Source organism: Xenopus laevis, chromosome 2L (genome assembly GCF_017654675.1).
Source record: "Xenopus laevis strain J_2021 chromosome 2L, Xenopus_laevis_v10.1, whole genome shotgun sequence".
Lineage (NCBI taxonomy): Eukaryota > Metazoa > Chordata > Amphibia > Anura > Pipidae > Xenopus > Xenopus laevis.
The window spans coordinates 63,720,308-63,738,830 of NC_054373.1; the positions used below are offsets into that span (position 1 = coordinate 63,720,308).

The 18,523-nt window shown below is 37.7% G+C and overlaps 1 pseudogene; it reads right to left on the reverse strand.

Annotated features, from left to right (window-relative positions):
* LOC108707484 overlaps window positions 1-18,523 on the reverse strand; it is a 100,722-nt pseudogene that overhangs the window by 72,803 nt on the left and 9,396 nt on the right.

The window sequence follows — 18,523 nt, forward strand, 5'->3', positions numbered from 1 at the left end:
ATTGACTATCTGTACATTACTTTGTATACTATAGCTTATGAAAACACACACGCCTACCAGAATCTTAACTTCAATGACAACAGACCACTTATGTTCATGCTAGATTCAGGTCTGAATTAGTAGATAGGGTATATGTCATGGTACATAACTACACCGCAATACATTTTTAACATGAACTATTATAAATAGGAATAGGGTTAAAAGCAGTTTAGTAAAGCATGGATATTAATTTGATTCTCTATTAAAAACAGAAAAAGGAGGGTATGGCAAGATGATATCTTTGCCACTAAGTTTTGTAATGTAACTAATTATCACCAATAAAAACCTTAAAAAACTGGAAAATGTTTAAATTTCATAAAGTTGATATACTTTTCATCAACTGGATTGTTGAATCAATTACAGAAACAGCTGGAGCTACCATTTCTTCATATGGCATTCGCCTCTAAAATATCAGGCTACACGTTTATTGTATTGATTGTTATACATTTCTAAAGAAGCCAAGTAAGTATTTGCATTCCTCAAGCAAATAAAACCAATCGAGAGGATAACAAAAAAATCCTCAATCCTATTAAAAAAGTACCTTCAGAACCATTTTACTGCCCAGGGAACCTTTATTGCACATTTTTCCTTTGGCAGTACAGCTACTATACTCTACATGTAAACACAACATTTGCAACAGGGCCTGACCAACAATAGCCATATGGCTGACAAGACCAGCATACAAATGATTTGCTCAACTCAGTACATGAATAAATAAAGAAATTACCTATTTCCATAAGGCTTTATGGGACACTGGGAAATACAGTGAAATGAGTCTCAACATCAAAATGTTTGCAATTGAAAATACTGATAGGAAAGCAAAATGATGTCACTCAACATCACAGACAATTTTCTATAGTTGTTAAAGTAAGAAACAATACACATAGAATTCATTAAAATATGCTTTGAACAAGGAACATTTCATAATCAGAAAAACAGCTGGTTTGCTTATATTTTGTCAATTCCCAGACCAGGACCAGCATATAGGTGTCATGCAAGGCAGCAGTGCTTACCACTGTGCCAGCATGCTGCAACATGAACAGCATCCAAAAATGCTGTAGATGGGAAAGTATGGTGAACCTTACTGTAAAGCATGTTTGTTAAATGCTCTCCCTATTGTTTATTTAAAAAGAATGCTATGGGAAACAGCCATCAAAACAAGGCAGAACATATAGAAATATACAACTAGGTCAAAAATACATAAGCAGCAGCTTACCATTAAAGGGAAGGACCAGGCAACACTAGCCGCTGTTGACTTTTAGGCCAGTAACTTTTTAAATGTATTATTTTTTTAATCAAACTCTAAAAATAGTATGCTCTGTGGATTACTATGGACTAACTATGCATCAAAAGGCAGTATAAGGAGATACATCAAATCAACAGTGTTCAACAACAGCACTGATAAAAGTCTATCCAGTTCAATTTGTCTGAACTGGATGTTTAAATATTACATGACTGAAAAGCTAGACGTGCTATGTAAACGTTTTCTATTTGCTGTAGTGATTTTGCTTGCACTGGTCACTCTGAATGGAGAAAATGCTGCAGGTTTGGTAAAGGTCACATTCATCGGATTGTGTCATTGTAATCTGAATACAGCAGCAGGTTTTTTTTTCTACTGGAATGATGAATATGTAAATCCATTAATGTGTGGTAAACGCAGCATTTCCTTCTCAGTCTCTTCCTAAAAGAAAGACAGCCACAGAATATAAAATATTATTTAAAAAAAAACGAATTCTCCTAACGAATTCTCCTCAAAATAAGGTTGTGTCTTTACAAAAGAAAGTAAAACAAAAAAAAAAAATAGAATTTCTACGGGGTGGGGAATTCAAAGCTCTACGTGTGAAATAACATTAACTGTAGTAGTCTATATTTTGTTGTACTTATCTCCATTCCTTACCCTCAAGAACAATTCTCATTTAAATCCACAAAGCCTGCCACTTGCACCAGTCATCCCCAGCAATTAATCCCCCAAGAAACACGTCTGATTAAATCTTTTCAAGCAAATCCTTTGCTTTGCTTTTGTTGGCTCACTTCTTGTCAACATCCATTAAAATATGCCTTTAATTCTCCCACAATCTTAAAAAACACAGATTCCACTGTCTTCAACTTTAATCAACTCTAGGGCCGGCATTTTTCATTTCATAATAATGTGCTGCTTGGAATTCAAGAGGCAGGTCTGACATCAATCATTCGGCAAGAATTTTTCCACTGCAATAAATATGCAAATGAGCAAAGCCAGTCAGTCGTATTTCAGACCCGACTTGCTAGTGTTTTAAAAAAAGACACAAATTTATTAATTGCCAGTGGCCAGAGGAATCCTATTACTGTGGGCATTGATTACAAAGCTGTGAGAGTGATTATTGTGCAACTCGCGGACTACCCAGGCATGAGGAAAAATTATTAAAGCACGGCAGAGATTATAAACTCAGAATAACAATAAGCCATAATATTCAGACCCCAAATTCTGCAGCAAAAGAATTTGTTTTAAATCTCAGAGCTGTACAGTTTTACATCACAGTTTATTGGCCTCACTGTGCTCAACTATTGAGTAACAAAAGATTATAACTAGTGATGGGCGAATCTGCCCTAAATTTTGCCAAAAATTCATGAAAATTTGCAAAACGTATCAAAGACAATTAGCAAAAAGTTTTTTTGACGCGCAACAATTTTTTTCCCCCATTGTTGTCGATGGGTGTAATTTTCACATGGAAAATTGGTGAAAAATTTGCTCATCACTACATAACATTTGGCACATAGGCACCGAAAAATGTATAATAAACAGATACTAATAATTCAACAGCACCACAGTGTAATTACTATTTTTAAAAATGTGCACATAGTCTTTAAATTACAGACCTGCAGTGGGTCAGGTACAGGGGTGTGAGAGGGCCACCGGGGGTTCTAACCCGGGGCCCCCACACCTCCTGTTGGGCCCCTGCCACCCACCTGCTTGCCCACCACAAGCTCCTCCCAACCCAGTGCACACCTTTCTTTTCAGCAATCAGAGAAAGGAAGGGAGGGCAGCAACAGCAGAGGACAGGTGAAGGAGCGGGGGACCGATGTAGCAGGGCACGCAGGGATCATATCTGGGTCGGCAGGGCCCACCCGGGTTTTTTCCAGTGTCCCGCCAGCCCAGTCCAATCCTGGTCAGGTACCTGTGAAATACCCAAAAAGCAGTCAGGTTTCGGGTAAATTTACAATTCACCAACCATACAGGCAGTTCGTGGGTACCCTGGCTGGGTATATGATTCAGCTGTCAGTATAGCCCTTCCTTCCTAACCTCGCCAATCTAGCAATTTTTTCCCTTTAACTGGTTGATCTGCCTCCCAAGTGATGTCACTTCCAGTTGCATGGCTTGGTTGGCGAGGAAACGATTGCAGGTGCGGGAAATGGACCTATGTAGGGAATATAATGGGGTGGCAGATGCTGGTCGGGTTGCAGGTCAGCAGGACCAGGTTAGGCATGGATGTGCCCACCTTAAAGCAAATTATAGGCTGTTTAATAGAATTATTCCACTCATGCAAACCTCTAGACAAGAGTGATGACCCAGAAATACCAAAATAATTATACAGCCAAGCCTAAAAATTTTTTGTTCATTTACAAGTAAATTTAGCAACTTTAGCAAATTATCAAAGTGTGAACTTTCCAATTTGTTACCCTTTTCGCCAGTAATACCTGGCGAATTGACAAGATGAAGCTACATACTCAACAATCTCATTTCAGTGACATCATATCCTGTATGCCAAAAAGTCATAAAAAAACAAAATGCTAGCAATTTCTCATATCAAGATAATGTTTAAAAGTTGTAACTGTTAATTTTTTTTTAACCATTTGAAGCTCATGCCACATTTGTTTGGCAAAACTTTGCATTTTGATAAATATTCACTGCAAATAAACGTCTGATGAAGTCCCGCACAGTGTGGCAGAGACTTCCGGGGTGAAAATTTGCCCTTTAGTAAATTTGCCCCAAATTTGAACTTCTCTCATGAAGCTCATTTTTTTTAGGATGGGCTCATGTCTAGGACAATAGTGTATATCTTTTGTCTTTATTTTGCGTCTTTGGACATTTTTAATAAATTGCAACTTATAAAGACATATTTATGACCTATATGCACCCACCATATTTAAATTGAGGTAAGCACATTAACGAAGTTTCTCTTCGAAATATTTGAGCATCCAAACGCACATCGAAATTCCTACTTTTCCTGTTTGCTGCAACAACATTAACTGCAGTGAGATTAAACATGGCGTAGAACATATATGTCTAAGGGGGTTATTTATTAAAGTCCGAATGCTAAAAACTCGAAAAATTTGAGTTTTCTTTTTTTACTATAAATTCTGAATTTTTAGTGAAAAAAACAATTTTTTGTGATTTGTAATACTCAGAGGATGGAAAAAGTCTGAATCCAAAAATCCGGTGTCTGAGACCTGCAGAGGTGAAGTCAATGGGAGAAATCACGAAGATATCCTGATGTGCGCTGGGTTATGTGCAAAATTCCGAAGATTTGTGGTTTTCAGGCTAAAATCTGAGTTTTCGGGAAGGAAAATCTGAAAAAATTGTCAAACGATTTTCAATAAATAACCCCTTAGGGTCTCCAAAAATCAAACATGAAAAAAAGTGTTGAATTCTGCACCTCAGACTTTCTTCCAAACATAGTGTGGGTTGGGCTAGCCAGTAAAACAAGTGAAATGGGAGGGCCATTAAGTGAATTTCAGTTCACCATGAACATAAATGGAATAACGTTTGAACAATTATCCAGAAAGGACAGACACTGGCTTTAATCACTTTGAACTGATCTACAACATATTTTTCGTTTAAAAAAACCCTTTAAACGGTCAATACAAAAACTGCATTCTTTTTTGGCATACTTTAGAATTCTCAGTAGGCCTTGTGATGAAAACAAAATGAAATAAAAAAATTTGGATACACTATACCTTCATAGTAGAAATTGAAATACCTTGTCTATAAAGTTCATGGTAATGGCCAATAATAGGAATAACCAGAAGGCTAAGGAATATTGGTGTAAGCATCATTACTGTTCTCTATGCTCATGCACTACAGAAAGGCTTTAGTCATGCATGTACTGAAGGGCGTTTGAACTGTAATCCATCACTTCCACACCCCTTCGTTTTGACAGCAGTCTCAGCCATAAGAAAGACAAAATGCAACATATAATCCTCTATTAAGCAAGCTTCAGACAAGGAACTTAATTTGCTGCTAAACAAAAAATTGAAACAAAAAAGTAATCTTCACCCCCTTCTCTTGGCAGAAAAGCAAATAAATAAAATTGCCTCGTTCAATTTAAATAAATTACCCACAGCTGGAGAGATGGTACAGGAAATCTGAAAAGGCTGATTTTTTTTTTTTTTTCAGGACAAAACACATTACAGGAACACTGCTTTCAGTGTTCTGCTAGTAAGACTTACCGTACTTATTTTGGGGAATTAAATGACATTCGTTTTTAATCAGGACTATGCAATGGCAGCTAAGATTACAAACACATTTCAGCAAAGATAAAAACTATAAATCAACTGTGATCTCTGAAAATGATTGTGGATTCTTACAAGAACAAGAGGAGGAAAAAACTTCTTTGACTTATCTGCCTCCAGTTTAATACTAAAATGTTTAGAACAATTAGTTATTGTAAGCAATGTATAGGTGTTTCTTGATGACAAAAACTATGCAGGCCAGTTTGTTCCATCGAGAATGTATCATTCTAGCATCAGGATCTTGATAAACTGGAAATCTGGCAGCTAAGTGGCAAATGGAAAAGCTACACAGCAGGGAATTAAAAACATGCAAGCCACCAAAATAAGGTAAATCCTTGATGGTGAAAGACCTAGGAGTGTCTATATAATAGATAAGCTGGGACTGTCTACACTGGATAAGAGATACGATAAATATGTATAAATAAATAAGGGGAGGGTGGTTCCATCTATAAGTGTGAAAGGGTTTTTTTTAAAATTAACATTATGCAGCTGTGGAATTGTCTCCCTGAAGTAGTTTAACTTGCTTTTCTATGGGATTCTGACAGAACACAAACTTTGTGGGAAGTCTTTGCTTTCCCTTTAATATAAAGTTGGTACTCATTTTGCTGCTATGAACATTGCTTGTGGGACCTGCTTACATTCAGCCAGAAGTGAAGTCACTTATATTTATTCATAATCAGACTGAGGCATCCAGGCCCAACAAAGGCTGAACTCAATAGCCTCCTGGAGTTCACCCTCCACCACCTCCCCTCTCCATGTGTGCCCCCAACCCATAACTTTTGCCTCCCTCCTCCTTAACTTTACGTCTGATGGTCCGAGCAGGCATACCTTCCAACTGTCACATTTTTCGCGGGAGAGTGCAGATTTTGACAGCTCAATCCGCAGTCCCCGATTGTTACTAAAATGGTCCGCCTTTCTCTTTGAGCTCCTGCATTGAACAGCCAGAAAAAGTTACAAAGTTTCTAAAACTTAATTGGCTTTTGGCAGAGAGCCCAGAATAGATACTTAAATACTATTGTAACAATTTAGGATAAACAAAGAAACAATTGTAACAATTTAAGATAAGCAGGTCTCTTAGGGAAACGGTGACTTGCAGCTTAAACGCCAATTCACCTTCAGGGACGGACTGGGAGTAAAAAGCAGCCTGGGCAAAAAAATTGAAGCAGCCCACAGACTGATTTTCAGCCCCATGTAACATTAGCCGATAGGGGACTAAATAGAAGTTTTTGTTGGACAATTGCTTGCATCCTCCAAGTAATATGTAGTAGCACATGTCTAAGGGCAAGGCCAGACGTGGCGTTTTTGCGACGTGTTTGCGTTGCATTTTTAAAAAAGAACAGCCAGGCATAAATACACCACTGAAACCACATGTGACCGTCAACATGCGTTTTTCAGCATGTAGGATTCATTTCCCAACATGCACTTCTCATTGTTTCATTGTTCTCATTGAATTTGGACGCCATATTTAAAATACGCTGCATATTTACGTAAAGTGTGGTTTCAAACGTACAGATCCCATAGAGTCTATTGATTTGGTAGTTTCTTGAAGTATTGGTGTTTCTGCTAAAAAACGCCAATACTGGCATCCTGTTTCAGATTTCAGCTTGCAAGCGCCCTGTATGAATTGTCATAGTGCGTTTTCCATTAGTTTAAGTGGTAGTGCAGTTTATGCATATTTACGCCTGGCTGTTCTTTTTTAAAAACGCAACTAAAAAACGCTGCAAAAACGCCACGTCTGGCCTTGCCCTAAAAACACTGTAACTGATTTTAGCTCTGACCTGTAGACAACATTAAAAAGATTTGCAATGGGACATAATATAACTGTTGGAGGAGAATGATGCATACTGTGTTTTCATCAGAGAATATAAAATACATGAGGTAGATGCATGAAAACAAGAAATCATGAAAAACAGAAATCACAGGCTCAGATTTTACATTACAGTAGGATTAGATTTTGTTGCCTTAGATTTTGTTGGATATTTAAGTCTAATACCTACACATCAGGAGCAGCTTTTCAGTGAGTGAATAAAGGGGGAGGGGGGCTAGGCAGTAACTCTTCTGTCTGCAAACCCTGCGTTTTTGTCCCAACTCCTCACCTGGCAGCACAGCTGTAACTGCTCGATATTTCTTCTCCCCCGACCTGCTTGTTGCTGTGGCCCACTGCGACCCCGCCCCCCTTGTTGTGTAGTGCAGGAAATTCATTGGGAGCGGGAAGGGCAAAGAGCAGGCAGCTTTAACGCAGGCTGTATTTGTTTTTGTTAGCTGATAGAGGCTATCATTCAGCAGCTCACTTTGCGCTCCCCGTGTCTCAGAAGCCCGGCTGCTGCTGCTCCGTCCTGTTCCTCCCTGCTGCACCTGTTTAGAAGCCATGTTGATCCGATCCTCTCCATGGCAACAGGGCGCGAGAGAGAGGCGTGATTATGTCACACCTGTGTGTTGCTTCGTTTATGTGCCTTATTTGTGCGAATATGCTTGTTATGGCAGTCGGAACTCGGACGTGAACCCGGACCTGAGCTTTACTAAGGAGAGCGGCCCATTTTAACTGTTTGTTGAACGGCCCATCGGGCAATTGCCCGAACACACAGATTGTCAGTCCGGGCCTGTTCACCTTCATTAGCAAGACTGTAATAACACATAAAAAAGACAGAAATGTGTTCAAACTTTTCTGCCAAATTTTGTAAAATGAACATTCAAGGTTCAAGAGTTATAGACTAAATTAGTTATACAGTAAATGGCAGTGTGTTGGGAGTTTCCTTAAATGAGAAGGATCTAGGGGTTTTTGTAGATAACAAGTTGTCTAATTCTGGGCAGTGTCATTCTGTGGCTACTAAAGCAAATAAAGTTCTGTCTTGCATAAAAAAGGGCATTAATTCAAGGGATGAAAACACAATTATGCCTCTTTATAGGTCCCTGGTGAGGCCTCATCTGGAGTATACAGTGCAGATTTGGACTCCAGTCCTTAAGAGGGATATAAATGAGCTGGAGAGAGTGCAGAGACGTGCAACTAAATTTGTTAGAGGGATGGAAGACTTAAATTATGAGGGTAGACTGTCAAGGTTGGGGTTGTTTTCTCTGGAAAAAAGGTGCTTGCGAGGGGACATGATTACACTTTACAAGTACATTAGAGGACATTGTAGACAAATAGCAGGGGACCTTTTTACCCATAAAGAGGATCACCGTACCGGAGGCCACCCCTTTAGACTAGAAGAAAAGAAATTTAATTTGAAGCAATGTAAGTGGTTCTTCACAGTCAGGACAGTGATGTTGTGATGGCTGATTCAGTTAAATCCTTTAAGAATGGCTTGGATGATTTTTTGGACAGACATAATATCAAAGGCTATTGTGATACTTAACTCTATAGTTATTATAGATATGGGTATATATAATTTATATGAAAGTAGGGAGGGTGTGTGTACGGATGCTGGGTTTTCATTTGGAGAGGTTGAACTTGATGGACTTTGTCTTTTTTTCAACCCGATTTAACTATGTAACTATGTAACTATGTAATTATGTAAGAGGGGAGTGGTGGGGCCCATGGAGGCTTTTCCTGTTGTCCCGCCGGTCCAGACACTGTATTTGTTGATCAGGATAGGTAAAATTTAAATGTTCTTATTCATCTCAAAGTTGTTTAATTTGAACCAAGCTCTGTGCAGGCCAACTAAGATTTTACAATATGGACTTGGCTTAGCGCAAGGCAGCACTGCAGTGCAACAACATGCGCTCTATGCACAATTGTTCCACCCAACACTTAATACAGACTGAATGAATCAGTTTAATGTTAATGACAGCATAGGAAAGACATCTGGAATGTCTAATGTCTGCAAAAAATATAGTAATACAAGGAGGGTGGGATAGATTTCAGGTTGCAGATCTCTGCTGCTTACCTCCTTAAATGTAATTTTATGTCTGTGTAGCTTATCGTTTGCCAGAAGCGTAAAAATAGACAGGTGCAGGGTCAAAAAAGGGGAAAAAAGGATGGGGTAACGTTGCCACCTTGTCTGGGAAAAACAGGGGAAAACAAAGTATTTCCATATTTGTTTTCTTTTTTCCCCTACTAACATAGGAACCTTGCACTCTTTTCTGTCCTAGTTGGTAAAAATTAGAGAGCAGAAAACAAAGTGAACGGGTGAGCAAAATTAGAGAAAAAGAAAGGGAAAGCAGAAAAGAAGTTAAAGGAAGCAAAATAAAGACAATTACAAAAAGAGGGGGCTAAACAGAAAAGAGAGAGCAAGAAACAATAAGAAGGGTAAGAAAAGATGAGGAACCAAGGAGGGAACAGGATAAAAAAGTGCACTAGAAGAGCATGTAAGGAGACAGATATAAAAGAAGACACAAGTAACAGGGGTAGAGGAATAGAAAGAACATAAGAGGACTAGGGAGAATAGTAGACTTACATAAAACTGTGAACTTTCACTGTTTTAGTTAGACCTCCAACATCTAGGTCTGACTTTATATGGCACTATCTTGCTATGAAGTTGGAAACCCTGGTCTAAATAGAGAACTACTTTAAAAAAAATGCTTTATTACATTAATATAACCATTTTGGAAAGAGAAGGGGGGAAAACATTTTTAAAGAAAGGGTGATAAAATATAGCACCTTGTGTGCAAATATTGAATGGAATTTTTCAGTAAAGGAAATCAAATATGTATGGAATAGATGCAAAACAATATTAAATATTTATATTAAAACTAGCATCAAATGCTTAAATCAGTGCACATGGTAGACTAAGAGGTTCTAGACCAAGTGGTTCTTTTATGACGTACAATTCTATGCTAATCCACTGCAGAGATAAATGAACAGAGTGATGCATGACCTCTGTCATCTGAATACCTTGTGAGGTCTAAGAGACACGTTTCCAATGCTCCTAAAAGAAAAGCATGCAAACCAATACATAGAATTTCCTATTCATGTCAAAAGGGAAGTTCGTCATGACAGCTATCAGACATGTTGATCATCACTACAATGCACAGTTCTCCTTGCTTTATTCTGGCATTGGAACTATATTGATGAGTAAAAAAAAAATGAATCATTTGATTACACTACCCTATGCAAGAACAAAACAGAAATGAACTACTCTATTAGAGAACAAGTGATTTATATATGAAATATGCAGCAACACAGTGGTATAACTACCTTGGGTGGTGCAAGAGAGCCTGAACTACAAGTCTATGGTAGTATGGTAGTTTCCCCTATACTGCTTCTTCTGAGAACTGAGCTGGGTGGAATGAAGCATGTCAGGCCCCCAAAGATATTTTAAAGGGGGTATGGCAAGATCAAGGTATGCCATTGCAGCAACATGTTGTCAGCCTAGCATTGATAATTAACTGACCTGAAGTCTGTGGCTACAAATCAAAATAAATGTCATATTAGAAGAAGGAGGTTTCCTGTTTTGTACTGACTTTTTATTATAAAAGTAATATGGTAGCCTTGTATAAAAAAAACTTTGTTCTCATACACTACTGTGTATTTCTTGCTAAATAAATTTGTGCTTGTAAAATGTATACATTACAAATAGATATTTTACCTTCAAACAGTTTTATCATCTATTGGTTTAGCTATGCTCATTACATAAAGCAAACAAAGGCCCTTCAAAATTTGAAGCTGGCTAAAACAAGGTCCAATTCAGCTGCCAACTTGGCCCCTCCACAGCTCAACAGTCAACAGCTCATTTGACCACAGATAAAAACTTGTCCCATAGCTACTTAATAGGTTGCAAGGTTTCATCGAGCAAGTACCGCATCGACCTGTGAATGCAGTGCTTTCTTAAGCAGAGCTGTGGATTCGGAGTAGTGAAGTCAGAAGCAATTTTGGGTATCTGGAGTCAGTGTTGCCAAACATAACTTTAAATAGAAGCACTGAAAATAATCAGATTTAATAGCTTCTATGAAGCAGGATATGGCAGAAGCAATTCTGTTTCTAAGAACAATACTTTAGTTAATTTTGGATTCTATTTAACAGCTATTCTACAGCTATATGCCAGGTTCAATGAAAATATAAGTTGTTTTTTCAATTGTTTTTGGTTTATATAGTTTAACTTTGATTTTGGTTCAGAATTACCAAAAGATGGGGTTTATATTCTTGAACTTTGGCAATTATAAAATGCCTTGTATGCTGTGAACTTCTCTCAATCAACATGAAAAATAGATTAGCATATTAAAGGAACGGTTTTAAAGTAATTAAAATATAATATACTCTAACACCTTAAATCACATATGGAAAGGAGCCAATACTGCATGTCCCATCTCCTACATCCACAAACTCATTAGAGCGAATTTAGACCCCTCCTGGATGACACCCATTTTGGGAATTGGTCCAACATCATACAGAACATTACCACACATGATGTTGCCAAACTCCATGGGAAGTGTATGGGAATATTACCATCCAGTCAATATCAGATTATGGCCTTGCAACTCTTACATCAATCTCACTTGAAACCATTATGGAGGTTCAAAATGGGCCTACTGACCAATGCAACATGTCCAAGATGCTTAACAGTAGAAGCATCTCTGGCTTACTGTATATGGTTCTGCCCAACTTTTAATGTATTTTGGCTGGATGTCTATGACTATTGATAATCGCTGATAAAACAAACATTTACACCCAACTTAGAATGGGCCGTGTTCAGTAAGCTCAGAGGGGTACAACAAATACCAAAAGCAAACAAAGCTTTAGTGGAAAGGTTAGCCACAGCAGCCAGAAAAAGCTATATTACAAGAATGGCTTTCTCCTAACCCACCACCTATGAACCTAGTAAAAAATAAGCTACAATTTTATTCCACATGGACTGGCTAGATGCATCCCTGAACAAGACCGCCCAAACTAGCAATTTTTTTGACACATGGGGGCAGATTTATCAAGGGTCGAAGTGAATTCGAGGGAATTTTCGAAGTAAAAAAATTCAAAATTCTAAGTAATTTTTTGGATACTTCGACCATCGAATAGGATACTACGACTTTGAATTTACCTCGATTTGAAGTAAAAATCGTTCGGATATTCGACAATCGAAGTACTGCCTCTTTAAAAAAAACTTCGACTTCAATACTTCGCCAAATTAAACCTGCCGAAGTGCTATGTTAGCCTATGGGGACCTTCTACAACCATTTTCTAAGTCTTTAGAGGTCGAAGGAAAATCCTTCGATCGATCGCTAAAATCGTTTGAATCGTTTGATTCGAACGATTTTTATTCGATCGCAGGATTGCCAAATTTGTTGAAAAAACTTCGAATTCGATATTCAAATTTTTTTAATTAGATGGTCGAATTTCGAAGTTTTTTGTACTTCAAAATTTGACCCTTGATAAATCTGCCCCATGGTGTCTTAAGTCTCCCCCCCCGACATCAGACAATTCACAGTCTCTACATTTTGTTATACTTCATGGTATGACTTGGAAAGCTTATGAGGCACCAACCCCTTGATCCTAACCACAACTTGACAATGTGATTGGCTGCCTCCTAGAGCCAACCAACACATAGGCAACAATGGATACCTCAAACATCCACATCTGGGGCAACCAATGGGCCTATTTAACTTCATCCAGATTATTTGAACGTTTTGTGGTTATTGTTCTTTGTTTGAAAAAGAAAAAAAAGAAAAAGTCCCTCACTTCTATCCTGCTTAGAAATAGCAGCCAAGTGTGAATGCCGTTATTATTTCTTAAATGATTTCAGATTTCATTCAGCTTGTACTATGTTAAATTTGTTTAAGCAATAGACACGTTGAAAAAATACACATTCACGTTTGTATTAATCAGAATGTCTTTATTAGATTTTTCGTTTTGCACGAATGTGTAATATATGACTATACTATTACTGAAATTAACCTTTTTATGGATATGACGAACTTTAAATAATAAAAACATTATTGAAAAATATAAATATATATATAACATACTGTTAGCGTGTACTGGTAAAATATATGTGTTTGTTTTAGAAAGACTACTATAGTTTATATATAGGCTCCTTTGTAGCCATGGGGGCAGCCATTTAAGCTGGAAAAAAGGAGAAATGGCACAGGTTACATAGCACATAACAGATAAGACTTGTCCAACACAATGGTGTTTTATCGGGTATCTGCTATGTAACCTGTGCATTTTCCTCTTTTTTTCAGCTTGAATGGCTGCCCCATGGGTACCTTTAAAAACAGAGGAGGCAGAGTTGGAGGTACCATAACCTGAGGAGTGAAAGGATTTATCTACCGACTCCACAGCCCTTAACTGGTCTGAATAGAACCCTATTATGATGTGTGTTTCACAAGGAGCCAGGATGTTTGAAACAGTAAAAATGCTGCTTTTCAGTCAAGGCATTGCAGGTTTCTTCATACACTCATTACAGATGCCAAACAATTACCTTAAGTTTACAGAATGATCCCCTTATTTAACAAACAATAAATTGGCCAGAGATTTTTTTAAATGGCTTCTTCGGTCAAAGAAAAGGGTCAAATAACTGAATGCATCAATCTACTTTTTGTTTCCTTTTTTGTTTTTACAGAAAGAAGACAGTAAACCATGAAAGAGGCAAGTGTTTAACATAACATAAATGGTTTGTATATGTAAATAGGAAAAAAAATATACAGCCAAAAAACTAGCAAATCTTCCCTACATAACATTATAATAATTAGTGTGTGTTAACAAAAAAGGGTTCAAACAAAGCATAGATGTCTCTTTAATGGTTATTCCACGTATATAAATTATAGCCATAAAGTTTTCCTGCCGAGCGCCTAATTAATTCTTGTTCCATACACAAAGGGAAATGCTGGGTGACAAATGGGTGCAAAGCTTGAAAGCTGCCAGGTCTGCAAAACATTTTCTACTTCAATTTAGAAGCAATTTTGCAGTAAATCATCAAGCTGAACCTACGATCTCAGGAATCTAAGGACGGCCAAACCTAGTAAAGTCACCGTTAGCTAAAAAGAATATATACAATGTGTGTTATTAAATGTTTAGGGTTCTAACATCGTTCTAAATATATGAGACACAAGAGCCATAAATAACCTACAACATATAACATTATAGGTTGTTCTTAGTGACATTTCATAACTAAGGGGCAGATTTATTAAAGTTCGAAGTGAAAATTCGAATTTTTGCATTTTTTTATGGTCAAAACTGTCAAATTTGACTAGGGAGTTATCCATACTCAATTTGAGTTTTTAAAAAAAATTTAATTCCATATTTGAGATTCATCATACTCTGGTGCTTTGAGTCTTGTTAGACAATTGTTACATTTTCTCTAGAATATGGATTTTGCTCCACTATGAAGTTGCCAATTTGAGCACACGGATGTCGCTGACATTATATGTTAATTGCTAAAAGCTACCCAGCAGATAATGGTGTATAGTGTTTCAGTTACCACCTATTTCACCTCTTTATTAATCCAGAAGAACTGGACAACATTTCTTTCCAAAGGTTACAAGGCACCTTTAATATTTTCAGGGTTATACAGACTGCAGACAAACATGCTACACTTTTATTACAGATACTCAGCGAATTAATATAAAAGAAAATGGACAGTATTCAATTTCAGCAGTAGCCTGCATTGGCACCCACCATGTGTGAAACCAACCTATAACTGACTTGAAATAATTAGGCCAAAAGTGACGCAGATACACATTTCCATTATTCAACACAGCATGGACCCAGCATGAACTTTCTCTCCCATATTTCATATGAAAATTGGGGTTAATTTGCACTGTGCAATTAGTTACTTTCTTAATATATAATTAGAAGTTTCTAGTGAAACACTGATGCTGTGCCTGCACTGCGATCTCCAAAGTACCCCTTCAAGAACAATTATGCCAAATAATAGCAGCAACAAAAACACCTTTTTTATTAGCAACTGCTAGGTGAGGTTAATATATACGTATATTTGCTTTAACTTTACATAGACATTGACATATATGTGTAAGAGAACAGAAAAAAGTCAGTAAACAAGGCATTTTTATGTTACATTACAAATACACACTGAGCAGTATCCCACATTGTATAAAAGAGAAAAAGTGGCATCTCTTTTCATGTAGATATTGATGTCTATTTTCAATTCCTACATAGGGTGGGGAGAAGGAGTGGTAAGCAAAAAAAAAAAAAACAAGAAAGTGAATTAGGGATGCACCAAATTCACTATTTCAGGATTTGGCCGAATTCCAAATCCTTTTTGAAAGATTTGTCTGAATACCAAACCGAATCCAAATTTGCATATGGAAATTAGGGAAATGAGGTGGAAAGAGCACCGCACACAAATACTTTTTGACTTTCTTGTTTGTATGATAAAAAGTCAAATGATTTTTTAGTTTTGAATTCGGTTCGGCCAGACACTTGGATTCATCCGCATCCTGCTGAAAAAGGCAGAACCTTGGCTGAATTCCAAACCAAATCCTGGATTCCGTGCATTTGAATATTTGATTGGTTGATATGATTTTGATTGATATGGCTCATATAGGTAATCGCACCAACACAATTCATCACGTATGATAGAAAAGTACATCTCAATAAAAATAAACAAACATTTAGTAAATAAAATTGCAAACAAATTAAATATAACACCAAATTTGAATCCTTAAAAAGTCATGTGACTTTAAATGTTCTGGACAACTAAATGAATATAAAAATTGTTATTCATAGAGGATGCAATTTTTACATATGTCTCAAATTCAAATATGCACATTAGTGTTAGGGTTTAGTATTTAACCTAATCCAAAAATAAGAGATTTGGTACATTTAAGTCAACAGTACCTGTAAAACACACTGGGATTTATTCTCTTTGTTCTCATGTTGTATTCATTCAGTCTTTTTAAGTAAAGTGATTGGCGTTTCTGCTCATTCTAAATTATGCAGTTCTTTAGTTTTAGTCCTCAGTTTGATGACAGAACGGGTTCCAAGTAACACCAGCAGGGCCGCCATCAGGGAGGGACAGTGGGGAGTGTTGTACCGGGCCCGGAGAGCAAGGGAGGCATGGCGATGCTGCATTTACTTGATTAGCCGTGCTCCCCTGCTGTCTGTGAGCTGCCGACTTTGGAAGGGAGGGTGGGAGCACAGGTGGAGGCATCTTCTGTCCATTCCCCTTCCTTTATTGGTCACAGAAGTTTAAGTCCCGGTTGAGCTGCTCGGGGATTGGTTAGCGGAGGTTCCCCTTCAGCTCATCCAATTGCCATGCAGTTGTACCGGGACTTAAAATTCTGTGACCCGTAAGGGAAGAAAATGCTGTCACTGGAAGAAGATGCAGCCACCTGTGCTGCCCCCCTCTCCCTTCCAAAGTTGGCAGATCACTGAAAGCACGTGGGCCCTGTTAATCAAGTAATTGCAACATAGCAGATTCCTGTTATTTTATGGGGGGACCATGGCCACCAATTTTTTTTAAACTTCTGGGGTGGGGGGATGGCCACAATTTTTTTTACATGGACGTGCAAGGGGGGCCCTGGCCACCAATGTTTTTATAACATGTGGGGGCCAATATTTTTAAATGTGGGGTCCTGACCACAAATGGTTTTTTTAAGGGGGGCCCTGACCACCAATGTTTTTTTTATTTATGTGCCGAGGGGCCTGACCAACATAGTTTTTTTTTTTATTATTATTAACACGTGGGAGATCCCAGCCACCAATGTGTATTTTTTTTTTTTTACAGGGCCCCCTCTGATGAACCTGTGGGTGGGACTTGTGGTGGGGTGGGTGCAGCCCAGGGAGCCCAGCAAATTTTGTCGTATGGGGCTCTGTGATTTCTGATGGTGGCCCTGAATACCAGAAAAGTGAAGCATTTTATATAGACACAATCTACCAGTAGACCTTTAGCTGGTGATCAGTAGATCTCAAGACACTGTCAATTAACAGCTTGTCTAAATCACCTTCCTATTTCATACTTTTCATTCAGATATTTATTACGCTAAGGTTAAATAAGAAATTTTTGTATATAGATCATAATGGAACATCATCATTAAAAATAAACCTCGTATTAGAAAAGTAAGGACGCTCCTGCTTTAAATTATCACTTGGGAAATTCTGATGTGACTGAATTTTTGATTTGCATACAGAGTGACTATTCAGAATAGCATTTAATTATTGTAAATAGGTATTGGATGAGTCAATAGCGTTGTTAACTAAAAGTACTTGGACCTGGCTAATTTTAGAGCAGGTATCTATTGTTGTCTTTAGCCTAGTGGTGTCAAAGAAAAAATTTGTTAAGAAATATCTTCACCCTTTATATTAACTGGTGACATCCAAATTGGTCCCACATTACCCAGCCCTCAAGCTATTAAATAAAAACAATAAAAAGGCATAGCAATAAACTTGTATTCTGAGTGAAGTTTTATGGTAACAAACAAGAAAATAGAAAATAATAGACTGATGCCAAATGATTAAATTAACAAGATATTTCCTATACAAAGTAAAGCTCTCATTAGGATTGGGAAAATGTGTGGGGCCCACAGTGCAGGTCTCGGGGAGGTTGCTGGAAGAGGCAGGATGTATCTTGACTTACTTTTATGAACTAGCATCTAAGCAATGCTACATTTAGGTAGAATGTTGCTATTGAAACATATGTTCATGAAGTTACAACTTACATATACAGGTGTAACATTCAATTTGGTTTTATGTCAGTTTTGTTGATAAAAACCTGTCAGAGACTTCCGATTCATATGGAGCAATAGGCGGCCACGAATTGCACGAGGCCTAATATATAGGCACAGAACAATGTGGGACTGATCATCCCAAACCTTCGTGAATATTATATAGCAGCCCAAGGATCACAAATGTTAAATTGGTTTGTCACAACACAACCGCCAAAATGGGTCTTACTTGAACAGGCTATGTCAAAACGAATTCCTTGGGGACTTTCTCTGGACACATAAAACTTCCCACAGGCTTGTAACTTTCCTCAACAATAAGGCACACCCTTTCCATATGGCACAATATAAAAGCCAAATCCAATTGGATCTCAAAGCACCAACCGGTAGCATCCTTATTTAATAACCAAGATTTCCTACCAGGAATGCAACCTAAACAATTTAG